This window comes from Eptesicus fuscus, chromosome 5 (assembly GCF_027574615.1).
Source record: "Eptesicus fuscus isolate TK198812 chromosome 5, DD_ASM_mEF_20220401, whole genome shotgun sequence".
Taxonomy (NCBI): Eukaryota; Metazoa; Chordata; class Mammalia; order Chiroptera; family Vespertilionidae; genus Eptesicus; species Eptesicus fuscus.
Window position 1 is genome coordinate 34,353,325 of NC_072477.1, and position 27,620 is coordinate 34,380,944.

Genomic DNA, 27,620 nt, shown 5'->3' on the forward strand with positions numbered 1-27,620 from the left:
CACTTTTCTGAGCCTCAGTTTTTATTAATTGAGGATAATAATACAACCACCTCTTAGAATTTTGAGGATAATTTATGTAAAGAATTCAATTAGCAGAGTAAGAAGTAAATACATAGTGTTGTCATAGACTACTACCTTGGAGACTCAGTTGGACTTCCCTCGCGTCCATTCCATCATTCATTAAATGATGATTGATCCATCTCAGGCAATAGCAAACCATCCACAGAGCCCCATCAGCTATGTATGTGAGAGCTCTGAGGTGCAAACTACATGCAAAGATCCAATTTTGAGGAAACTAGTACAGTTAACGAAACCCACCTCATTCTAGTCCCAGATTTTTTTTTTGACCCCTAAGAATTATTCCACCAGACTGCTGGGCTCAGTCACATGAAAAACCAGCAAGAAAGACAATCAGCAATTTATGTAAGAAGATAAATTATCAGTAAACACATAAGAAATTTTAACTTTGCTAATGATTAAATTAAAATTAACCCAATGATACCATTATACATGGACAAAATGTATACAGTTTTAAATATTCAGGGTCATCAAAAGCAGTATGAGAGATGCTGATGAGAATGAAAATATCTAGAGAATATTTTATTAATATGTATCAAGACTACCCCTCCCCCCAAAAAAAAGTTTGTATCTTTTAACCCCAAATTCAACTTCTGGAAATTTTCCTAAGGAAATACTCAGAAATGCAAACAAAGATGTATACATATATGAGAATATTCAAGGCTATCTTATTTTAACAGCAAAAACAAACAAACAGATAAATAAGTAAAAATAGCATAAATATCCAATAATAAGGAATTACTTAAACAAATCATGATAAAAATCACATTTTCAATGACCTGGGAAAGCAATCGTAATATAATGCTATTTATATATATAAAAGCCTACGTGACTGACCATTCAACAGTTTGACCAGTGGCTATGACATGCACTGACCACCAGGGTTCAGATGCTCAACGCACAGGCATGGAAACATGGAACAGACTGATGAATCTCAGAGGGAAGCGGGGAGGAGGGAGAGCAGGAAGAGTAACCAAAGATCTTCGGCCTGCAGGCTTCGGGCCAAAACTGGCAGTCCAACATCCCCCGAGGGGTCCCGGATTGCGAGAGGACGCAGGCCAGGCCAAGGGACACCACTGGTGCACAAATCCATGCACCAGGCCTCTAGTTTTTAATAATTGTGGATAAAACTTCTAAGTATGTAAAGAAAATTATTAAAAGGAAATGTGGTAAAATGTTAACAGTAAATATCTGTAATGAAGGAGGTTGAATTTTTTTATGTTTATTTTCTGTATGATTTTTGTATTTTAAATTTTCTGCATTCATTTTGAATGCCCCTTATGATCGATTGTGTGTGTGTCCCAGTTTCTCACAGACGTACCTTCCATGGATTTATTTACCATTGAAGGTAGCTTTCTAAAGCAACAAATCCTCAGCCCCAAAGAATAACCCTATTCCAAAGCTTCTAAATACAAAAGCTACTCTTTTTAAAAATATATATATATTGATTTTTTACAGAGAGGAAGAGAGAGGGATAGAGTTAGAAACATCGATGAGAGAGAAACATCCATCAGCTGCCTCCTGCACACCCCCGACTGGGGGTGTGCCCGCAACCAAGGTACATGCACTTGACCAGAATCGAACCTGGGACCCTTCAGTCCGCAGGCCAACGCTCTATCCACTGAGCCAAACCAGTTTTGGCTCAAAAGCTACTCTTGCAGTTAGAAGCGACAGGGAAGTCAGTCTCATCCTTCTTCACACCTTCCTGCTCAAGTCACAGTAAGGTGGAAGGGGAGCCCTACAGGTGCCCTTAGGCTCAAAGTCTGATGGGAAAGTGACAAAGTAGCAGGCAGGCCAAGCAGGCACAACCATCTCCATCAGAGACCAGGCTCTGTCAGCAGGTAGTCAACGAATCAGTTGCAATTACCATGAATTATTTCTGTTTAATCAGCAGGCTGTAGCTATGCAATTGATCCACATTTGCTATGAAGGTAGAGGAGTAAAGAGCTTGAGAATATTTTTAAACTAACCTTTCTCGCCCTGGCTGGTATTTCCCAGTGGTTAGAGCATCAGCCTGCAATCAAAGGGTCGTGGGTTTGATTCAGGTCCAGGGCACGTACCTGGGTTGCAGGTTCGATCCGTAGCCCCCCTGGTTGGGACATGTGCAGGAGGCAACCAATCGATGTGTTTCTCTCACATTGATGTCTCTCTCTCTTTATCTCTCTCTCTCTGAAAAATCAATGAAAAAAATTATCCTCGGGTGAGGATTAAAAAATAAAAATAAAATGATTAAACTAACCTTTCTCAGAGGTGAGCTGATCTCAGAAGTAAAGGCATGGTGAAACAAGCCATGCCTTTCTAGTCATCCTTTGACTCAAGGTCTAGCCGTGGCCCAGGGTGTGAAGGACAGCAGCACATACATATTGTACTGGACTTCATGGTTTCTGCAGCATATTCTTCCAACATTGTGAAATTGAAGTATTGCTATCATTTAGCACTCATAGAGTGTTCTATTGTTCTAGGGCATCTTGCCAACCATAATTAGTAATTTTTCACATGGCTCTAAAGAGGAAGGTCAACATTATTAGCATCTTTATCCTCTGAAATACACAAGAATGTTAAGAAAGCTGATGCCACAGCAGTCATTGGCAAAGCCAAAATTAAATGTATTTTCTGGCTCCTTAATTAATAAATAGAAGTTTCGTAGAATAATATAAAATTTTCCTGCTGGAAGGGAAAATGCATATTTTATATGTAAGATTAATAAGTTGGTTGTGATTTGCTCTCACCTCTAACAAAAATTACTGTGTATTCTTTTAATTTAAATAATATGATCACACTGCCTTAGTTACAATAAGTGTCTTCCCTTTCTTGCTTTCCTCTAAATTTTAGTTTCTGAACCACATTCAGCATGGCCATGGTGAACCTGAGGAGGGGCAGTGAAGGATTAAAGAAAACAGACAAGAGACTATAGTTGGGGCCAGGTGGAGTACTGCACCTGGATGAGGAAACAGTGACACAGCCTGTAAGCTGAGTCTTTATTTTATAGTCAGATCACACAAAGCAAAACAAGGGAGTGGTCAAGATGTTTACAATGTTCTTTCGAGTTTCAAATCTACTTAATTACATGCACCTGAGAACTCTATCAAGCTTTGTTTTGGCAGCACTTGCTGCACGTTCTGCAGCCCACATCCCTCAGCTACCTAGGACTACAGGGTCAGACTATAAGGTCAAGTTTACAACCATAGCCTTTGGCTATAATTGTGCTGGGAGGGCTTTGCCCTCCAAGCTGGGACTTGGATGTGGCTTTGCCATAAGAGGACCATGCCCTCTCATCAGTCCAAGGCTTGAACCTGTCCAAACGCTGTAGCTGCTCTCCATAGGTTTCTTCAGATTATTTGTGCCCATGGATTTTGCTGGCTTTTGTGTTAGTCATCTATTGCTGCAAAACAAATTACCCCCAAATCTAGCATCTTAAGACAACAAACATTTATTATCTCGCACAGTTTCTGAGAGTCAGGAATATGAGAGTGGTTCAGTTGGGTGGTTCTGGCTAAAGATCTCTTCTGAGGTTGCAGCCAAGCTGTCAGCAGAAGCTCTGGTCACCAGCTTCACTAGGGCTGTGGGTGTCAGCAGGAAGCCTCAGCTCCTTGTGGGCTTTTGGCTAACCGTCTCAATCCTTGTCCTGTGGGCCCTTCATTGGGCTGCTCCCTACATGGCAGCTGGCTTCCCCCATAGTGAGTGACCCAAGAGAGACCAAGACTACAAGACAGAAACCAAAATGGAAGTCACCTAGTCCTTAATAACCTAGTCTTGAAAAGTGACGTACCATTGTGTCTAGCATATTCTTTTGGTTACACAGACTTACACCTGCAAAATGTGGAAGGGAACTTTACAAGGGCATGGACATTGAAAGGCAAGAACTGCTCAGTGCCACGTTGGAGCTGCCTACCACAGCTGAAAATGTGATTTTGTTTGTCCAATGATTTCTTCTTGCCTCAGTGACAGTAAGTCTTCCACATTCTTCTACATCTCAACCAGCAACACAAAGATGTCCAAGGAAATGCATTGAAGTACAATCTTCCAAAATAATTGTCTTAACATAATTTTTTAAAATATACATTTTTATTGATTTCATAGAAGGAGAGGGGGAGAGAGATAGAAACATCAATGATGAGAGAGAATCATTGATCGGCTGCCTACTGCATGCCCCCTACTGGGAATTGAGCCTGTAATCTGGGCATGTGCCCTTGACTGGAATCAAACCTGGGACCCTTCAGTCCATAGGCCAACACTCTATCCACTGAGCCAAACTAGCTAGGGCAACATAAATTTTTTTTTAATTCAAATAAGCTTTTGATCCTTCATAGTAGCTTTACTGGCCATAAGAGAGTGAACCTGTCATGCTGACATCATCAGAATTTGGGGTATATTTTTCTTGAATTGCATTTCCAAAAGAAAATGGTAACATTATTCTAATAGTGAAAGCCATTTGAAAGACTAGAATGGCAATAAAATATAGCAATTAAGACTCAGATCCTGAGTCCCACTGGCCTATTTACAAATCCTAATTCTACCCCTCACAAGGTATTTGACTTTGGGCAAACTGAGCATCACGGGGTCAGTTTCCTCATCTATAAAAGAGGCATACAACTTCTGAGCCTTGCTGCATGAAAATCAAGAAAGTGCTTAGCCAAGGGTGATTGCTGTCAATCATGTTGTTTTTGTGTTGAAGTGCTGTACCCACTCGGGGCAAAGGGTCTTTAGAAATTTTTTCCAACCTCATACCCTCCTCCCTCTTCTTTCACTGTAAGGAAGTTATTTAGTCCCTTTTGCTTTTTATACAAGGCAGATGTGTCATTAGAACTTTTTTTTTAATCCTCACCCAAAGATATGTTTTTATTAATTTCTAGAGAAAGGGAGAGGGAGGGAGGGAGGGAGGGAGGGAGGGAGGGAGGGAGAGAGAGAGAGAGGGAGGGAGAGAGAGAGAGGGGAGGGAGAGAGAGAGAGAGGGAGGGAGAGAGAGAGGGAGGGAGAGAAGAAGAAGAAGAAGGAGGAGGAGGAGGAGGAGGAGGAGGAGGAGGAGGGAAGGGAGAGGGAGGGAGAGAGAGAGGGAGAGAGAGGGAGAGAGAGGGAGAGAGTGGGAGGGAAGGAGGGAGAAAGGGAGGGAGAGAGAGAGAGATGAAGGGAGGGAAGGAGGGAGGGTGGGAGGGAAGAAGGGAGGGAGGGAGGGAGGGAGGGAGGGAGGAGAGGAGAGAGAGAGAGAGAGAGAGAGAGAGAGAGAGAGAGAAACATCAATGTAAGAAAGAAACATCGATGGATTTCCTCCTAGACATGCCCAGACTGGGATCAAACCAGCAACTTAGGTATGTGCCCTGATCAGGAATGGAACCCACAACCTTCTGTTGTATGGGATGATACTCCAACTATGCCACCTGGCCAGGGCTCCTAAGAGATTTTTAATTTTTACAGTCTGTGAGCAGCAAGGGAAAGTAGTGAAAAGGTGTTTTATTTAATTAAAAAAAAAAACTAATTGGAAGAATCTGTCAGACAGAGTCAGGCATTTGGAACCAGACTGTTGTGAACATTGAAGGTTGTTCCCCTGCTTTCCCCTATTCTGTGCCTCATCCCCAAAGTGAGCAAATGTGTGTCCTGAATTGTGGTGGCAGCTTTCACATGCCGAGGTCCCAGGGGAGGGAGGTGGCTGGAGTGTAATCAGAGGCATCTGTTTGTTCCCAACTGCACCGACTCTTTGCTTAAGGCTTGAGCAAGGTCATTATTCTCAGCTTGTGATGCATGAGTGCACAGCAGGCTCAGCTGACAGTGCACGTCCCATTAGTATTCTGCACATTCCATCCGCTAAATTCGCCATTTCATTTAGAATGTTCTGATTGCATTTTTTTTTAATATCCCCCGCCTCCTCAGAGAAATGGATGCCACTGTTAGTGATCTGACAGGCAGCCAAGCACCCAGGGATGGATGTATTTGTCATCAAACTAAGGAGGAAAGTTACTAAAACACTTAGAATTTGATCAGAATCATTTAAGTTATAACAGTCCATGCAAGAGCCAAAAGTAACTAAAAGTAAATAAAAGAATTGTAGAGAGAGAACAAAACAATTTTTAAAGGTTAGAATTTACTAAAAAGACTGTCTTTCTTCTGTAACTATGTCTGAATAAAAGTAAGTGAACGCAGACAGACACATGTTTCAGGCCACAAAATCATTTTTTGACCATAGAAATTGATTTCTGCTCACGGCATATACAGCAACACATACTTTGCAAACATCAGAAATTATTCATTTTAAAGTAGGTACCTTTAAAGAGATAATTAATATTTATATCTCATTATACTTTTCTCAACATTTCTTAGATGTCATAGGCAAGAAGACATCTGAATTGCTACCTCAGAAGAGAAAGAAATGAGGAACATTGTTTCACAGGCTGTGATAAGGATGTATAATTTGTACTCCTATCAGGAGAGCTACTAAAAAATTGGAATTTATTATTTTTGCCCTCCAGAAAAACCTCATTAAGCTCCTTGAAGAAATGGAAACATCATGAGCAGTAATCAAAGCCGATGAAGCCTCCTGAGTGGTGAACAGAGCCCACTTCATCAGACAATTCCACAGGGGCCAGAGTTGCCCAAGGACAGGCTTCTCATGGAATGCATTATGAATCGAAATTCAGCTGCAGAGCGTGACTGACCAGTAGAATGTATCTGTGAGAGTCTTTCCTGAGAACATGTTGGCCTTTCATGATTGTCAAATCCCTAGGAACCATAAGCAAACAAGAAGCAGATTGATGTGCTCATTCAGGGCAAATCCAGGGATAGAAGACTCCAGACAGAGAGGCAGTGGGAGGCCCCACTACTGGAGGCCTGAGCGGCTGTATACTACGGCTCCTCAACACAAGTGAGTGTGACAGAGAACCACAGTCCACGCATGTGTCAGCTTGTACTAAGCATGCTTTGCCTGTTTCCACTGAGCGCTGCTCACATATCAGCCTACATGTTATTAGCCTGAGGAAGGAACACCCAATAGAGAAACCATACTAAAGCACTTGGATTTTCAAAGCATCCTGTGAGACAATGTATTCGTTTTCTAAGGCTGCTGGAACCAAGTACCACAAGTCAGATGGCTTAAAACAATAAAAAGTTGTCTAGTACTAGAGGCTAGAAGTCTGAAATCAAGGTGTTGGCGAGCCCATCCTCCCTCTGAAGTCTCTAAGAGAGAGTCCTTCCTTGCCTCTTACTGCTTCTGGTATTTGCTGACAATCCCTGGTGTTCCCTGGCTTAAAGGTGCATCACTCCACCCTCTGCCCCCACAATTACATGGCTTTCTTCTCTCTGTGTGTCTGTGTCTTCACAAGAGGTCTGATTTTCTTATAAGGACACCACTCACATTGGGCTACAGCCCACCCCAATGACATTTTAACTTGATTACATCTGTTAAGACCCAATTTTCAAATAAAGTCCAATTCACAGGTACCAGTGGTTAGAACTTCAACATATCTTTAGGCGACACTATCCAACCCTTCTCTGAGAAACCTCAGATTTTGCTCTTAATCCTTTCAATTGACTAGATGAGACCCCAGCCTACATTATTGAGAGTGATCTCCTTTACTTAAAGTCAACTATCTGTAAATGTTAACCAAATCTATAAATACCTTCCCAGCAACATCTAGACTCACGTTTGACTAAATAACTGGGGACAATAGCCTAGCCAAGTTGATGCATGAAACTGACCTTCACATCCTCCTCCTCCAAAGGACTCTGAAAGGCCACAGCTTCTGAAAAGGTGTTCCAGTTCTGGCCACAGCAATCAGGTAACTGTCTACTCTGTAGTAGGCTTGGCTTTAGGCATTTGTAAGATACTATTTTCACAGCAAAATCTGTATGGTGAATGTAATTTACAGCCACAAATAACACTATATTTAAGACAACCGGTTCACAGGTTTATAGATGCTTACATTCTTTCTAAAAGCAAAATCTGAACCATGGTGTGTTTTGCTCATTCATGATATCAAGCATGAGATTCAGCCCGTGGCAAATAGCTCATTATCTTTTAGCAATACCACCGATCACTATCTGGAGGTGTCATTAACCTCCTTTCTCCTTAGAGGAGAATTTAATACAAGGCAGCTCTGTCTCTCTTGCCATTCAATAGAGCATTTAATTATCAAAGGATCAAAAGCATCTTCAGGATGTTGCTGTGCAGTGTGGACTCAGAGGGGATGATGAAGGACAATTTAAGTGTAATTTCCTGAAAGAAAGGCTGACGACAACAACAACAACAACAAATATGAGAGCGCAGAAAATGACGGATTCAGAAATATAACATCTCTATTCCCATATTTCTATCAGAGAAAACTCTACTAAATAACCTAGAAAAGGAACGGCACCCAAACAAAGCAAGAGCGTCTCTTAGGCACACGTACTGAGCATTTGAGAGTGTCACCAAAGGTGCTTCCTGGAAAATGTCATATACTAATTTTAACCTTTCACATCTCAGTTCAGGTCATGCATCCAAAAAACTGGCATAGGGGGTGAAACACACAAAAGCGAGCTTCTCCAAACTCCTGCAATTTAATGAAGGTTTAAAATTCTTCATTCCCTAATCATATTCCTTCCACTGGGGCCTCATCTAATCAATTGAAAGCATGAAGTTTTTATTATGGCTTCTTTAAAGAAGATTTGTTTTAAATGGAAATGACATAATATGCCAGCATATTGTCCTTTATAGCTTTCCTTCCAAGACAAACCAGTTCACCTTCACACGAAAGCTTGACGGGTGTGTGCAGTGGCTAAAACAATACAGAAAGCTATTTAGCAAGAGTCACGGGAAAAGGAATCCTGGGGCCGCTTTTCTCGTTTATATTCCCCATCTCCAACCTGCATATGTGATTAGAAGATGTCACTCAATTACGTTTCAATTTTTTATGCCAGCTGCATTCATTACAAAATTTCAGAAATGTTCCGGGAAGGATAATTTATTACATAGATGTTGAATTTGTCATTAGAAACCGACAAGTATCCAGCAGCACATCCTATTCTCACTCGGAGATCATTTATTTCAAGATACTGTGGTTTTGATAAGTGCACTGTGTCTCATGCAGAATATACTAGTAGTAATTCCTTCTTAATAAATGCTTTTATTACTAGGTCTATCAAGGGAGGAAAATGTGGGTTGTATGAGTAAAGGGGATTATATTTATTACATAAATATTTTATGATATCTATTTTCCATTTCTTGCCCTGACACTTTATTATCACCGACTCTTATTAATTCCACACTTGATGCAAATTAAATGCGAGATTTGGATGTGTGTGGTTGCCGGGCCTTGAGGGCATAGAATCTCTGCTGGGAGATTACAATTACTTAACTTCTCCTAGGATTAATTTGCCTCACCACCGCCCCGGAGCGGTCCAAGAAAGAGATCATTTGGAAACATAGCAGCAGGCTTCCGAAGGGGTAACTCAGCCTCCTACGTAGGCAGTTTGTGGGAACGCAGAGTTCACCGGGACACGTTTCATAGGCGCTCGGGAGACCGAATACAGTCAGTCTCCGCTGTTCCGAGGCTGGTGCTCTTGTCTGGGGACTTCATTACTTGCTGTCACCTCTGTGTGAGGCTCGATTGGGCTTGGGAAGTGGAGACGCTCGCACCATGGTTACCACTTGTTAGCGACTCCGTGAAATGCAGTTGCGGCCGCTGAAACAAGTGCCGCCTCCTACGGGACTTGTGCAGGCTCTGCCCAGCTCAGTTAGCCTCACAAAATTGATCGCACTGTCGTGATTTCTCCAGGTTTCTCCCATAAGAAAAATGATAAGCCGAGGTAGAAACGCTTAAATAAACGGGGTATGGTTGGGAGCAGTGAAGGTGACAGAGGCACACAGGAAAGGACACTGGAAAGAAAAGAAACTAGACCCGATGTCAAAAAGGCTTAGGAAGCTAAAGAATGTGGATATACTGTATATATATATATAGAGGCCCAGTGCATGAATTCGTGCATGGGTGGGGTCCGGCCAGCCTGGCCAGGGGGAGGGGACATGGGCGGTTGGCCGGCCGGCCTGCTGATCAAACTCCTGGTCAAGGGGACAATTTGCATATTAGCCTTTCATTATGTAGGATATACACTGAGTGGCCAGATTATTATGCATTCAGAGATCATAATAATCTGGCCACTCAGTGTATTCTGCAGGCAAGAGTTTCTTAAGTGGTTTATAACCCCCCCTCTTATTTACCTGTTTGCATTAAAAAAATGTTTTTACTGATTTTAGAGAGAGAGAGGGAAGGAGAGGGAGGGAGAGGGAGAGAAACATCAATGAGAGAAGCACCAATTGGCTGCCTGGTGCACACCCCCTACTGGGGATGGAGACTGTAACTGGGCACTTGAATCAAACCAGTGACCTCGCCACACCAGTCAGGGCTATGAACCCCTTTTAAAGGAAAGAATTATCCTTGAACCCTAGTGTTAAATCATTAGGTAAAGATACATACACACACATACATACATATATATGCACATATATTTTACGTGTGTGTGTGTGTGTGTGTGTGTGTGTGTGTGTATAAAATCTTCCACTCATGTTATGTGTCCTTTATGTTTGGCCAAAGCTCCTGGGTGTGTACCCCTTCATTCTGGGGTCCAGGATGAAGGAGCAGTTCCTTTCTGGGATACTGCTAGGCTCATGCCAGAAAGGAAAAAGGGAGAGGGTCAAACATGCAGTGGCTCTGAGAGCTTCCCCTGGAAAGAACCCCATATTCCATCCACTCCCATTTTACTTGGCAAACCCAGTGGCACAGCCAAAGTTAAGGTCAAGAGAGTAGGAAGTATACTTTTCCTCAAGAGGGGGCCCAGGAGGGAGAGACAGGACATACTTTTGAAAAATAACAGCATGTATACTAGTATGTGAAGTAGAAAACTAAGCTTAAACTCTTTTTGCTTACAGATTTTATGTGAATCTAAAACCACAATTAATTTCATAGGAAATCTATAAAACCAATAAAGTTCAAATTAATATTTATTTATTGTGTTAGGTGTTTCACTACAACTAAAACACCACCCACAGTGAGAAACTTGTTACAGAGGGCTAAGGCTCTTTTTTGGTTTGGTCTTGTTGTTGCTGCTGCTGTTTGCAACTTAGTTAGGCAAGCCTGGTCTGTGATGTACTTGGTATCCAAATTCTCCCCAATGTTTTCCCTGTAGGGAGCCATTGTACTGAAAACCTGCCTTCAAACAGTTTGCTGTCACAGCATTTGGCCTTTGCCTAGATCAAACTCATCGTTGCAAATTAAGTCTACTTCTGTTCATTTTTCATTAACTCGTGACACTTGAAGTCATACAACTTGGTGTCAACAAGATCAAACAATATCTGCAACCCAGAGAGTGAAATTTTATGAGTCATAAAACAGCCATTTAGATGATCCAGAATATAATCATTTTTAGAAGATTTTTCCCCCATTAACATTAAAACACAAAATTCAAGGGAACTTCTAGACAACCTAAGCATAACCTCCCTACTCCTTTGAGAATGTCACTCCGGGAGTTTGAGGACACTGATGCAGGTGAAAGGGAGCCATTGAAGAATTGGGTGCCATCAACATTCAATTTTATTTTTGAGAAAAGTCATGCTTAAGGAACCAATGGGCACCAATTTGGAGGCATGACAATAGGTTGAGTAAGGAAAAATGAAGGCCTGAACGTAAAGGTGGCATGAATAAAATGAAATGACAAAAACTAAACGTTTAACACACCAACATGAAATCTGGAGGAGAAAACTTGGTAGAAGCAGGGAGAGTTGAAGGCAGAAAACAGCTAGCCTGATTTCAGGAACCTCAAACTTGCATGTCAGTCTCCTCAAACAAGGGAAACTCATCACTAATAAATATCTGGGTAGATGGTTGATCACAAAAGCTGGAAAGAACACTGAACAGAATCAGAAGGTCTGAGTTCCAGTCCCAGCTTTGCCACTCTGTCGCGATGTCTCTTTGGGGCAACGACAACCTGAGTTTAAAAGGAGACGATTCCTAAGTAGTTTCCTGCCTATTTCACAAGCGTTTTAGACACCAAGACAAGATGAGATACATGAAAGTGGTTTTAAATGTAGTACAAGGGATACTTATTAGGTATCTAGTATATTAGGGAGAAACTTGGTCATTTGTAAAGTGCTATAGAAATGTTATCATTTGGGGGCTGATGATAAGTTTTCTGCCTTGTTCATTCTTTTCCTGGAGGCTTGGCAACCCAATAATAAAGTAAATGGATGGAAAGTGTTGTGTGGAACTGAAGTCTGAGCAGAAACCAGACGCTCGGACATCACAATAAGGTACAGAATATAAGGAGAGAAGAAGTTTTATATGCAAGCAAAAGTCTGCTCTTTGCTGTTCCCCAGGCTTCCTCTTGGCCCTATCAAGCCTCAGAGAGTGACAGCCCAGGCCAGAGGCTGTGACAGAGCGGGATAAAGAAACAGACTGACATACCTCTATGTGGGGTTGAGGGGACAAGAAGAGATAAGCCAAAGAACTTATATACTTATATGCATAGCCAGTGGACAGGGGCAATAGGGTAATGAAGACCTGGGGGAGAGGGGGCAAAAGAGGGGGTAGATGGGAAATATCTGTAATACCATCAACAATAAAAAATATATTTACCAAAAAAAGAGAAAAAGAAAGAAACTTCCAAGGAAGAGAAATGGCCACAAGCCCTGGAGACTGAGGTGAGGAGGAAGAAAAGAAGTGAGGCAAAGAGTCACAGTGGCCCTGGCTAGCTCAGCTCAGTGGTTGGAGGTTGACCCATACACAGAGGGTCACAGGTTTGATTACCGGTCAAGGGCACATACCTGGGTTGCAGGTTCGATCCAAGGCCAGGTCGGAGCAGCTGCAGGAGGCAACCAATCGATGTGTCTCTCTCACATTGATGTTTCCTCTCTCTCTCTCCTCCCTCCCCCCTTCTGAAAAAAATTAATGGAAAAAATCCTTGGGTGAGGATTAACAACAACAACAACAACAACAACAACAACAACAAAAAGAGTCCAAGTGGCTGCTGCCCACTACTGAAGGGAACAGCCACCTGAGGCATCTGGCGAGTCTATGAGCGAGGTCCCTGTCCTGTGGGCAACATATACAGGCACGTGAGAAAAGGGATTCTTTGCACTGGTCGGATTATGTTGCTAGAACCTGAGGCAAAAAAAATTGCTTCAAGTTCTTTGGGGGCCTGTGTATGCATTTACTCAGCTGAGGGAAGGCTTAGTCCATTCCCTTTACACCTCCTCATCCCTGGATTTTAACAGTACAAAAGATCAAGAAGCAGGTAAGTCATGTGGGATCAATCACTGGTTGACCAATGAAACGTTCTTTGGACCCTCCCCTTCTCTCCCTCCCACCAAGACAAGGAACACAGTGTCCATCCTAAGCTATTATTTCAAACCCAGCCCTCTGCCATGGCGTGGTAGACTATCTTCCAGGAAAGTTCAGAAATCCTTTAACATTGACATAAGCAAAGAACAAAGAACTTCTTGTGGGAATGCCGGTCTTAGAACAGCATTATGATTTGTCAGTATTCCATGAGTTATGCCTCTATATTTTGACTCCTGACTTTTCTGAAGTTTTCTGAGGCTTTTAAACTAAAAGTAAAGTGTGGGTCCTTGGCTATTAAGCCTTGTTAAAGGAAGTATTAAAAGGAACTGTGGTTAAGCTACTGGTCTTCCATCTCACAGAGGGCAATTCAGCTGCATACAAGGACACATTGTGAACCTAAAGTAAATCAGATTCAGCAAATTCTAAAGGTGGATTTGAAATCTGCAATCGTAGCCAGGGAACTAAAATACTGGAGAATATTGATGCAGACTCAGAAATCATAATATTTATCAAAAAGAAACTTATGCCACCTTATTCTTTCAGTCCAAAAGATCATATAATATTATTCTTGAGCAAGAGAGAACGTTGTTCAATATCAGAAGTGAAACACTAATATGGCTATACTACTCTGCAGAAGTTGGTTAAATATTATTATAACTACATTGTTCTCTTGGAATGTTAAGACCATTCTTCCTTTCCTTAGATAGGCAACTTAAAGGACTATCTCCTTCACCTACACCTTCCAAGGCCTCAAGACACTTCTCTAAATTGCCTAGGTCCCTGCCCTGGGTGGTGTGGCTCAGTTGGTTGAATGTTGTCTCACAGGTTGCTGGTTCAATTCCAAGTCAGGGCACAGGCCCAGGTTGTGGGCTCCATCCCTGGTAGGGTGCATGCCGGAGGCAGCTGATCGATGTTTCTCTCTCGCATTAATGTTTCTCTCTCTCCTCTCCCTTCCTCTCTCTCTAAAAATCAATTTAAAATCTTTTTTAAAAATTAAAAAAAAAAAACAAATAAATTGCCTGGGTCCCAATTTCTCACTCTAGAAACCTGAAAGAACAAAGTTTCTGATTATTACCTATAATGGTCCATGCACACTTGTGATCTCTCAAAAGCTTGGCATCCCTATGAGGCAAGAAAAAGGCAAATAGTTATTATCCCTTCTCTAAAAAAGAAGATTGAATGCAGAGAAGTTGAGTGTGTTGCCAAAAATAACTGAGCAGTTATTGAATGAGATGTGAGCAGATCTAGTTGTTATGGTTCCCAGACTGGTATTTTATCTACTGGAATAAATCACATCTCCAGCATAGAACTATATTTTAAAAGATCAGATGCTACCGCACTGAATAGTGGTAATTCTAAGAATTATCAATCTTAAAGTTGGAGAATTTTAAACAAACCAAAAATATTTTGGGTTTTGAAAGAGTTATGAAAAAAATATCTAAGTGAATCTAATAAATTTAACCAGTGTGGAGCGGTTGACTAAGTAATGTGGCTCTCACTGTAATGTGCATGTATATTTCACTTCCTGCTAATGTGTCCCCTGAAAAATTTTATGGATATAATTTTTAAATTGTATAAATCATGTTGTATTTCAAATACCCAAGGGTAACTCACTATTGAAGGAAGGAAGCCTGTGTAAATCTTTCATATATGTGTATCCTTTTGGGTAATGTCAATAATCACTCTCTATTTGGGGGTTTTATAGTCTCTGATTCAGTACTTTTGTGTTTCCTGATACAGAGCTTGCCCAAAGTTTAAATTAATAGGAAAATATTATTTTGTAACAATTCACTTTTGACAGATGTATGAGGAGTTGAATATATTCATGAAAGGCTTTTATTTGTCCTGCAGGCAATGATAGAAGAGTAGCAATTGATACCAATGCAACGTTCTTTTTTCTCCTAAGTAAAATCTCATAAACATATTTTTAGACTATGCCCATCTGCTCCCATGGCCTTAAACTGTTAGACACGTTTTATGCATGGGTTGGCTCTGAGAGAGTTATCTTTTTCACAGATATCTGTCTAATTGGTAGCAGCTGTTAATCAGGCACATTGTCACAAATCCCGCAGTGCAGCATTCATCCTAAGGTTTGTGGTGTTTTACATTTTGAAGGGAAGCCATATGCCTTAGGCAGCATGGAATGGAATAGATTTCAAGTAATTATATTGAGTAGATGTAATTTGGCCTGAAATATCTGATTTGAATGTTTATGTTGATCAAACTTCCTGGGAAACTGTCAGGCTGTATCAACACTTTGGGCCATTCACACACAGCCTAAGAGGAAACGTCCCTTTAGTGCTCTGGGTAGAGGGCCCAGGAACAGATGGTGGAAGGGTGACATGCTGAGAGTGGAAGCTTTGGCTTCAGCAGACTGGGACTTGAACCCATGTTCTATCATTAATTCTTTAAATTACCCCAGCCATCTTTTAGTGTCTGGATACACATAACACTGTGCTAGAAGCTAGGGTGCCAAGGTGAGTAAGGCAGAGTCCTGGCCCAAGGCTCCCCGCTATTGGGGGATGTTTCAATCACCAGGGCACGGCAAGACCAGGCTGATGCTCCAAGACACCCAGACCCATAGGACCCTATGCCTTCCCTCCAAGTCTTTTACCCTGAAATCTCTGAGACCAGGTTGCAACTACCTCAACTTCACGGAGCCAAGATACCTACCCGTTGGGTCCAGTGCCCACCTTCCAATAGGGGACTGTCAGAACTAAACCCTTTCATGTTTCTCATCCCTGCTCTTAACAGTCAATTCCCGAAGGCTAAGCTTCCTGCTTCTTTAATCCAGTCTCCAGACACTACCATCACCATAATACTCTGTCCTCTCTTATCCTCAAATCGATAACCTAACCTCTTCCTCCCTTGCGCTCCCTGAGTCTCCACTCCACTATTAGACTGCTTCCTACCCCCTCGAGGGCTCCCTCCACTTCCATTAACTAAAAGCTGGCTTTCCTCAGGGAGACCCACTTCCACCTAGTTCCCTCAGATGAGTTCTTTATTCTCTTAGACATCAAGCATCTAGGTTGGTGCTGTGCTTTTAGCTCCCCAATGCCATGTCTCACCTTAAACCCCTGTGGCGACTGCGTTTTCCAAAGACAATGCCTCCCACTCCTGCAATGGGACCTTGCTCATAGACAGGCACCCCCGCATCTTCAGCAAATGTACTTGCATCTGCATCATCTTCCTTCCTTCTGGTGCAGGAGGCATTCCTCCTTCTAAGGTCAACCCTTCTCCTACGCTGGAGTCCATTCTTATATCAATTCTCTTCTCATGTCTGCATGTTTGGCTTGCCCCTCTAATAGATCTTTTGAAATACTGGTATTTAAACATTCTTATGTTTTTTTCAATTAAAAAAAAGTTATTTGATTGCCCTGCCTCATAGATAGCCTCCTGTCATAGTCATGTTTGTCAACAGTAGTTTGTTCTTGACTTTTCCATTTCTTTTCTTCCTTCCCACTCTTCAGCCTGTCCCATCTGGTTTCTGTCCTGCCACTGCACCAAAATAGCATGTAGTGAGGTGAACACAGACCTCCACAGCACTCATTTTAGCAGGTGGGCTTTAGTCTTTGTTATAAATGGTGCCAGAGCTAGAGATAGAGTTTTACAAGTTTTAAAAAAAAATGAGACTAAGGGTCATTCAGGAAGAATACTGAATATCAAGAGAGAGAGGGAGAGACAGAGAGAGAGAGAGAGAGAGAGAGAGAGAGAGAGAGAGAGAGAGAGAGAGAGAGAGAGAGAGGGAGAATACTGAGAAAAGAACCTCAGAGAATGCTAAGACATAAGGGGGGTTAAGAGAAAGAAATGTAAGGAAGACTGAGAAGGCACAGTTATGAGATAAGAAGAGGACCAATAGAGATCAACAATATGAAAATCAAGGGAGACAAGAATTCCTGGTGGACAATAATACCATCTATTTCATGTGGTGTTCATGTCTGACTTAAAGTGTCCATTGGATTTAGGAATTGGGAGGTTTATGGTGGCCTAAGCACCAGAAAATAGTGGAGCAAAAGCCTGATTAAAGAGAGTGGGAATGGAGACCCTCTTTTAAGAAGCATATGTGTAAAAGAGAAGAGTGAGATCAGGCAGCAACTCTAATTCTCTCTGCACCTGTTTCCCACTCTCTGAAACAGAGATAGTACCTTGCAGAGTTGTTGTGAGGACTAAATTAAATGAAGGGTAGAAGGCATAGGCATGTGACACATGCTCTCTAAATGATGGCCATTACTATTAAAAACTGCACATGAGAAATTGAGTATATTTCTCAACTAGCAGAAAGAAAGAAAAAGGGAGTGAAGATAATGGATATGAGAAAAGTGATAAAGAAATGTTCTGTGACCAGACTAAACAAGATCAAGCATCAAGGTGGAAAAGTTGGCCTTGACCAAGAAGAAGGAAAGCTCATGGTCCCAGACCAAAGAGAAGCGGGGAGGGACAAGTGTTGATGTAGAAGGCTGCCTTCAGAGGGAAAGGAGCTGTGAAATTGACAGAATCCATGACTAAAAACCTTGATTTATCAGGGAAGTATGAGGAGAAATTATTTTCTGATAATAAATATGCTGGGTCAAGAAAAGGGAGGTGGGTGGTATAGAATAGTTGCCAAAAGGAACAGGAGACAGTGCTGACAAAAGACAATTTAATTAGATGAGCACTGCTGAGGGCCTTAGTGAAACTGGAAACTATAGGTGTGCAATGGCCACCACCTGCCTGGCTGTGTGCTTTGCTCTCATTGGCTTGAGATGAACCATAAATTGTCCATCTCCCATCATGAAAACATAAGCTCCCTGAGAGTGGGATCTCCGGTGATCTTGTTTACCACTACATCTAGCTATTGGTGCACAGTAGGTACTCAATAAATAGCTGGTAAAAGAACAAATAAATTAATGGAATAGAAAGGCAAAATGAAAATCATAAAAGTCACATGAGTTGTGTGGATGTGTAGAATGGAAGAATTTAGGATGGGAAGGAATTGAGGGAACATATAAGAGAATTATGGGAATTGCATAAGTGAGTGAGACCTGAGACTGGGAATGAAAACTGCTAAGCTGAGACAGACAGAATGGAAATATGCAAGGCCAGAGAAGTTCATGAGTCAAAAAGAAGATTCAGTGGCATAAGAGAGTGCAAGAGATCCGATTGGCTTTTAAAACATAAAGGTGGAGCTATTACTGGAGATGATGAATATAGAATGTATCCAAGGGATTGAAAAATTAAAAAGGAATTGAGACAAAAGTCAATAGAACTGAAGGTCAAGGAACTGTGAGGTCAGAGTAAAGTTTTAGTTATTTTTCTAGCTTTAGGGCCATTGCAACAGACGAAAAGGAAACGATACTGGATATCTCTCTTCCTGGGGTCATGTGTGCACTTCCTATCTTCCTGGAGTATAGACACTGTGCCACACTCATTTTAGCACAATGGTTTACACATAGATGAAACTTTGTTGACGTGAATGGAAGATAAGGAGAATTGCCTACTTCCTTTCACTCATACACACCATTACACCAGTACTGTCAATCAAAAGCAACTCGATGAAAATCTGTCCAATTCATGTTCCAAGTGAGGCTAACCAAATGTTAAAGCAATAGGAGATTAGCGACTAATCTAGCAGTAGAGATGATGTCACTGACAGACTGCTTCAAATATCAGTTAAGCAATTTCTCCCTTTATTTTTTTAAATATTTTTTATTGATTCAGAGAGGAAAGGAAAGGGAGAGAGAGAGAGAGAAACATCAATGGTGAGAATCATCAATCGGCTGCCTCCTGCACACCCCCTGCCCCCACTGCGGATTGAGCCCGCAACCCAGGCCTGTGCCCTTGACTGGAATCTAACCCAGGACCCTTCAGTCCACAGGCCAATGCTCTATCCACTGAGCCAAACCAGCTAGGGCAATAATTTCTCCCTTTAAATGACTCTTTGTTAAACAAGATAAATTCAACTTTGAAAGTTGGCAAAATCTAATCAAGAAGACACCCCTGGAGTGAATTTTCTCATGTATCAAAGTGCCAGCCCAATTGGCACAGCATGACTCATCCTCTCTGTGACTCAGTTTTCTTGTATGCAAAGTGCATCCACCCCCTAGGATGGTTGGATGATTAAATAAGGTGATATTTGTAAAGACCTTAGCACAGGGCCTGGCACATTGTAAAAACTTAAGAAATGAGAGCTATAGCTGGATTTACCCATGAGAATTAAACAAACCCCAGACCTCCTAGCCCACCTCCTATACCGAGTCATCATCCACAGGGAAAGCAGCTCAAAAGTAACTCTGGCCTCCAGTTCAAGTTGGAAGACAGAAAACATGCATTAGCTTCCCCTCCTAAATCTTATTGAATCACAATAAAGAAGTATAAGAAGAAATTCTCTTATAAAAGGCCCAAGAATGGGAAAGGTATTAGTTTGCTAGGGCTGCCATAACAAAGAAATATGCAGATTGGGAGACTTAAACAACAGAAATTTACTTCCTCACAGTTCTGGAAGCTAGAAGTCCAAGATTATTTTGTCAGCAAGATCGGTTTCTTCTGAGAGCCTCCCTCCTTGGCTCATAGACAACTGTCTTATCCCAGGGTCTTTACAAGCATGGTCTTTCTTCTGTGTGTCTCAGTGTCTAAATTTCCTCTTCTTGTAAAGACAGCAGTTCTATCAGATTAGGGCCACCTAGTGACCTCATTTAATCTTAATTCCCTCTTTGAAGACCCTATCCCCAAATACAGTCACATTCTGTGGTCCTAGGGGCGAGGACTGCAACATATGAATTTTGGGAGGACATGATTCAGCCCATAAAAGAAATAGAGATATGAAGCAAGAAAAGATCTAGATGAATTTTTGAAAAATAAAATAAAATTGGAGCCCAGCCAGTGTTGCTCAGTGGTTGAGCTTCGACCCATGAACCAAGAGGTCACCAGTTTGATTCCCGGTCAGGGCACATGCCTGGGTTATGGGGTCGATACCCAGTAGGGGGCATACAGAAGGCAGCCTATTGGTGTTTCTCTCTCATTAATGTTTCTATCCTTTCTTTTTCTCTTCCTGTAAAGTCAATAAAAACATATAAAATATATACGTAATTAGAAACAAATTGATGGATAATTCACAGTGGAGATAGACATGGGTCAGAAAGAATGACTCTAGAAGACTCCTGGGCAAGGAGATTAAACCAAATCAGAGTGAAAGAAAGATGGAAATCAAGAAAAAAAATTTAAGTAAAAAGGAAGAAAAGAAGGCAACCAATTAGGATAGCCAACAGTGTTCTAGTAGGAGCTCCGGATGAAGAGGGTAATAAAAATTAGAAATTGAGGTTTACTAGGTAGCAATTGACAGCAATTGCTATTGTAATACCAGCACTCTAATAACTTCCCTAGATATCAAATGTTCTATATTAAGACTAAAGATGATCTTCACCCAATCCTCTCCCTGATCTACCCCAATCTGCGGGCCACTTGAAGATCTAGCTGAGTATAATACCTCAACACCCTAGAACGGACTTGTAGGTCAGTACCTCATGTAGGTCAGTACCTGGCACATAGAAATAAATACTCAGTAAATATTTATTACTGTTTTTGTAAAGGCCTCAATGTGGTCACATTTCAAGATTCCTACCAACTGCTTATTTTGGGGACATTTATTAACTCATTAAATCCTCACAACCATCCATGGGGTTGGTGCCGTTGCCACTCCCGTTGTACAAAGGAGCCCACAGAGACGCTGAGGAGTTGAGTGCTTTGCCCAGGTCGCCCAGTGGACAGCAGTGCTGGGCTTTGGAACCCTGCTCTCCACCTCAGCTCACCTCTCCAGAGCCCCGGGGCACCAGCAGGTCTTGCTCGTTGCCTCCCATCAGTGCAATAGGGGCCAGAGAAAAGATAGATGTCAGAAACACTGCATCCACATTGAATTATACGAAGGTATTTAATGGTACTGAAATACCAGTAGCAGCTAACATTCTATGAGCCCTCATAAAATGCTGTGCCAGGCACTTTATCTCATTTAATTCACACAACCACTTCACAAAAGAGGAACTATTAATGAGACCATTTTACAGATGAGAAAACGGAAGCTTAAAGAGGTTAAGGAATGTGGCCATGGCCACACAAGGGGCAGAGCCAATTCCACCCCAGATCTGTCTGAGCCTGTACTTGACTCAATCCTGTTCTGTAATTTTAGGGATATGGATAAAGATGTAAAAGGTACAGGGATCGACTGCTTCAAGATTCAAAAGGAAACCAAAATTAACCTTGACAGCTGGAGTGATGCATAAAAAGAAGAGAATGGAGGCGATGTCAAGCCATGCATGTAGCTCAAAGTAGCTCCTGGAACCTAGGAGTCCTACTGAAATATAAAGTCAACCTGAGACAAAGACAAGGTGTGGTCACCGGGGCAAGGTATGGGGAGGAGTATAGTCCTAAGCTTTGGAGCAAAACCAGAGATCTGATAGCCCAGCAAGGCAGCAGAGCATTCCCCAAACCTCTGGGCACATAAAGGCTAGAGTATGTATCATATGAGACAAGTTCAGGGAAATGGAGACTTAATCTAGAGGGGGAAATCAAGAACGTAAAACCCAGAGAAGTCACCAGAGCTAGTGTTAAATATTTGGAAGATCAGCTACAGTGTTCAAGTGGCATTAATTCCAGGGAGGTGACTTAGGACCAACAAATACATTTTCAAAGGATTTTAAAGAGGAGGTAAGTTTTATTGAGCGGAAGGAAGACCCTGCCAACAAAGTTGTTCACAGTGGGAATTGGAGTTGTATGCTCCCTCCTCACCTGGAGCCTTCAGCCAGAGGTTTCCTGACCACCTGCCAGGAATGACATGGGAAGGGCCTGCAAATGTGTAAATTGAGTAGGGGATCAAAGGACTCTCTCCCTTAAGTTTATTTTTAATTCTACACCTCTAGGATTCCATGAAATGAGCACCAGCAACTATAGCTGGGAGGTAAGGAAAAGGAGGCAGGTTATCTGCAATGGGAAAACACGAGGGAGACAAGAAAAGCAAAACCGAAAAGCTCCCTTTCTTTAATCCTACCTACAACTGGATTTGCTCAGAGTTTTGTGTTGTGGCATTCGTCTGAGAAAGGAAGAATTCAGTGTTGCTTTCTGCTTCTCAGGAACTGCATTTCTGTCTGACAAACAGTCGACCTGGCGATTAGGTTGTAAATATGTTTCTACTTGCGGCGTGAAGTATAGGTACATTTTGCTCCATGTCAATAATGAATGGAATATATTGGCCCCCAAAACGCAGGCTGCTTGGAAGGAATGGAATCTCAAAAAAGGTGGGTGGCCACTGGAGATTTGGAAAGAAATAAAAGGCCTTCAAAATCCCTGGGATCTGGCCTTTGGATACTTGTCAAAATTAAACCTTTGAAATGCAAGGATTCTTTTAGGGTTTTAGGTTTTGTTCACTTCCAATGACTACAACAAAAATTAAGACAATGCATTCCTTTATTGAAAGGCTATAATTTACGTATGATTGTCTGGAATTTTGGATACAGCACTGACAGTGAAACCAACCTCATGTGGAAATGTGGTTGCACACACACACGGAATGGCTTCCACATTGGGGACACATGGAGTTGTGCTCTGCCCATTAAGTTTCTAAGGTTTGTCTGGGTGGGCAGCGCAGTCTCCATGCTTTGTTGGGTATATACTCCCATTGTTCAATGTGTGCCACATCCCTCTGAAGAAGCATGGAACTTAGGCTGCAAAACAAAACACAAAAGTCCCTGCCCGGGTTTATACCATATGACCCAAAGCAATGCTGAAGCGTATTTCTATGAAAATTTCTCCTGCCGTCTTGGTCTTCTTTTGTGGTTTTGGAATCACAGCTTGCCACTAAGTAATTAGCTCAGAAGTCCTATTGTAATCTGTCTTCCTTGTTTGACTGGATCAAGGGAAATGAATTATACCAAGTATGGTTCTAATTCCAGCCAACTTGTATGTCAGAAAGTCATGGCTGTGGTCTCACTTTGTGATAAATGGCAAGTAAAAAGGTGCCAGTAAAAGTGGCACTCACATTTGATGGTAATGTCACTGCCCCCACTAAGTTTATTGGCCATGAAATAAATGAGTACATACAGCTGTAGGGGAGATTAAATGTAATATATATAAAGTAATTTAGTGTCTGGCCCATAACAGACCCTCAGTAAGAAGTTTATTGTTAAAACCAACAACTGGGTTAAGTGTCCTTGTTTTACATATTCATAGGCTTGATCTCTATCACACTAATGTGTTTTGCTCTGTTTACTTATCTGTCTCCCCATCCCACTAGACTCCAGGTCTATACCCCAAGCACATAAATCAATGTAATTTGTTGAATTGCAAAATGTTGAGCACTTGCCTTTGGACTTTTAACATAATCAATAGTTGTGCTGCCATCAGATTCCACTGCCTTACAAAAGACGAGCACTTTCTCTTGATCACACTTTCTAGCTTTGATTGTTCCAATCAAACATATTCAACATTTCTAAAATGTATTTGGATATAATTGCACTACTGGAACTCTCACACATACTAATGAAGTAAAGATCCAAAGATTGGTTATTCTGGAACTCACAGTACAGTTCAGCAATGTATGACACGTATGGTAGTTGACCATATATATTGAGACAAGCATTACATACACCTGCTGAGCCAGAGAACAAAGAATTTGAATGGGAGTCTTCCTTTATGGTCATGTCTAGGGAGACAAGGAAGACAAACGTCAGAAAACCACACAGGCTGGAAAAAAATTTATAGGGAAACTAAGAGCAAAGACAAAGATTCCTTATCTTTTATCTAGTTAGCACAGATAACCTAGTGGCAAAAATAAATAAATTGGGGGCATGTGCTGGGGATTGGAGGTGGCCGGGGAGAGGTCAATGGGGGGGAAAAGAGACTTATGTAATACTTTAAACAATAAAGAATTAAAAAATAAATAAGTAAATAAATAAATAAATAAATTTCTCTATTAAAGTGCCATTCATAGAGTATCACAATGCTCACGTAGGTCTGGAAAATCCTTAGTGATTTTACCTTTTGCTAAGCCCCAAACTCTTTCAGCTCTCCCCAAAGCAGCGTGGAAAGCCAGTGTTATTTTAGAGAGGATGAAGGCTGCAGAGCCTTATTAGATAAAAGCACCAACTCTAATTCCCTCAAATATTGATTGAGAAGAGTGAAATCTTAAGAAATGTGGTAGATTCAGTACACCGTGGTGTTGAAGCAGGTAGGGGGACAGTATATAATTGGGACCACATAAGATCCTGGTTATGTCAACAAACTAACTCCACTCACACTATTAGCTCACATGCCATTAAAGAATTCTGAAGAAGTGTATATTTTCTCCAAGTAGAAGACCCAAATTTGACCCAAATTCTTGGGCCAGGGGTTTCTCATTGACTTCAAGAAAAGGCCACTGACTCTTTCTGATAACAATGCCATGGTTTCCACCCTGTCCCTCCCAGCCCTGCCTTAGCAGAAAGACAGAGACCAGATCCTACATGCCCAGTACCAAGTCCTGATTCATGAAGAGAACTAAGTAGAAAGAAATTTAATCCTTTGTGGACTAACATAAATATATCATGAACATCAAAAATATTTTTACATTGAATGTACTCCTAACATTTTAAAAATCAAAATAGCTGTATAATTTATACTCAGTTCGTTGTGTAATTGCCTGTCACAAAGAGGAGCTTGCGTTCTCAAAATGTAATTTCCAGAGGATTACAAAGCGTGCCAAGATGCCAGTCACTGAGTCGGTTTCCCAGTAACCAGTAGCAGGCTCAAGATTTTACATGGAAAATTATGCGTCCCAAAGCCAGTTACCTACCCTACAGAAAAGCCTGCTTTCCCCGTGCAGAACACACCAGGTGTGCTCTGCTTTGTTCAACATATGTGCTCACCATAACTTTGACCTTGCACTGGGCAATGGGCACACATTCGTGACCAAGCCTCAAGGCTCTCATAACCCAAGGAATGAGACAAGTAAGACAAATATAGTTTCAGTGCAGAGCAATGCGGACTCTGGTAGGAGATGAAAGCATGTAATAAGGTGAAAATGAGCACCTACAAAATAGTAGATGACAAACTGACTCGGCTAGTGAACCTTAATAAATAGGCAAAAATGAATGTGGCTGCTGTCTAAAGGTATTGAAATTTGCCCATATACATATTGAATATATATATCTTTATAAATAAGAGATACAAGTAACACACACACACACACACACACACACACACACACAAACACATGACGTCATAGGAGGTAGTGAAAGAGCCCAGGTTTGGAATTAGTTAGATGGGGGATCCAAGCTGGGCTCCACTGCCTGCTAGTTGGGTGACTTTAAGCAAGCAACTAAACACTGTTTCTCTGTTTCCTTATTGATGAACAATGATACCTATCTTATAATTTTGTTATGAAACTTAGAAAAAAATATACCCTAAAGCAAATAGATACAATTATAAAAAAGACATTTTCAAATACTTTTTAACTCTTTTCCTTAATTTTTAACTCTTTCAAATTGTTAGATAGGAATGGGTGAACAAAGGTGTTACAACTATTCTAAATTGAGGGGTGTTTTTTCCCCTCAGATTTATAACTTTTCTATAAAGTAGGCAGTATAGTATAATGGTTTTAGTAAAAGCTCATGAGTCCAGCTGACATGAGTTCAAATCTAAGCTCAACCTCTTCTTATGACATAACAATAACCATAGTCAGCATACAGCTGGAAACTTTCATTGTCTTCTATGGAAAATGGGGCCAATAATAGTACCTAGCTTATAAGAATAAAATCAAATAATGCAAGTAGAGCATTGTGCCCAGTGCCTACCTCACAAGTAGTGCTCAACAGCCATTCACTAATAATAATAATTATGGTAAATAATAGCGATGGTAATGAAACAAATGGAACATCAACCTAAAGCAGTAATGCCATTGACTTTCCTACCCTTCAATACTTTCATCCTGGGATGCAATGCTGTTCTAGCATTCCTCATTGTGGTAAGATTGTTTAGGTATTTATACTTTTTTATTTTATAGCCACACCATACTTCACACTGACTTCTACGGTAATTGCTTTCCCTTTTCATGAAGGTGCCAAAGATGTATGGCCATAACCTAACTTCCCTGGTCCATTGGCTGTAGACCTAGTTGAGAGGCAGGTATACCAGGGAGGCTAGGAGAACACTACTGCTTACTGGTAGCATTAACTCAATAAAACTCCCAGGGGAGCAATAAAAATGCAGTAGCCAGCAGTCTTAATGGGGACATACTCAGAACACAGTGAAATCTTATAATGTGCTCAGTGCCCTGTGGAATCCATGGGGATTTGATTTAGCAACATTAAATTTCAGTTTCTCAAAATATTAGCAAAACGATTTAGAGAACAATAATTGTCTCTTATTTTAGCTGATGACATCGCAAATTGCAAATGTTGTTATGGCATTGTTTATAATTCAGAGATGTTACCACAAGAATCTGCCTCTCAGCTGTTGGCAGATGTGAGCAGTGTCTGCCTTTGTTAATACAGTACATGACACATTTTTCCTTAAGGCCCTTAATCAGAGTCTTACCTATATCAAGACACAGGAGACGCTTATTTCTGTAGAACTATTTAAAGAGCAACCTCCACTCTATCACTATACCATTCCAAATAAATATTTCTCTTTTCTACCATAAAAATCTCTTCAACTGTGCCCCATATTTTGCTCATCAACATACCTATAAAGCCCCAAATATTGGGGTGGCCCTACTACCTTATAAATTGGAATAACCAAAAAAAGAAAGTATGAGAAATGCATCAGGCACTTCAAGAACTCCCACATTCCACTTCTCAGGAACTGTTACCCTTGGAATTAGAGGTGATGATAGAAATGATAATCACACTTAAATGACATCATAGGCAGTACCAAGGGACAGCAGGAAGGGGGTGCATAGAAAAGGGAACATTTATGGTGAATATTAGGAACTGCCACTAGATGAAAGAATACTTACCAGCTATTTCAAAGGTACCAACATCAATCTAATAAGAGATCATGATAGAAATGAGTTGAATATGTCCTAATTGGGGACTATCTTAAGGAATTTTCAAAGTAATTATCTGTCCAGTAAAAAACACAAATTTGCAACAGTCACTTGAATATAAAAACTAATCACTCAGCATGTGGGTCTACCAATTGAGTTAACAAGTAAAAAAAGAAAAGAAAAACATTGCCTAGATGTACATCATCTAATTGAGAGTCCCACCCAATAATCTTACTTATCTATAATAATAAAAGCAT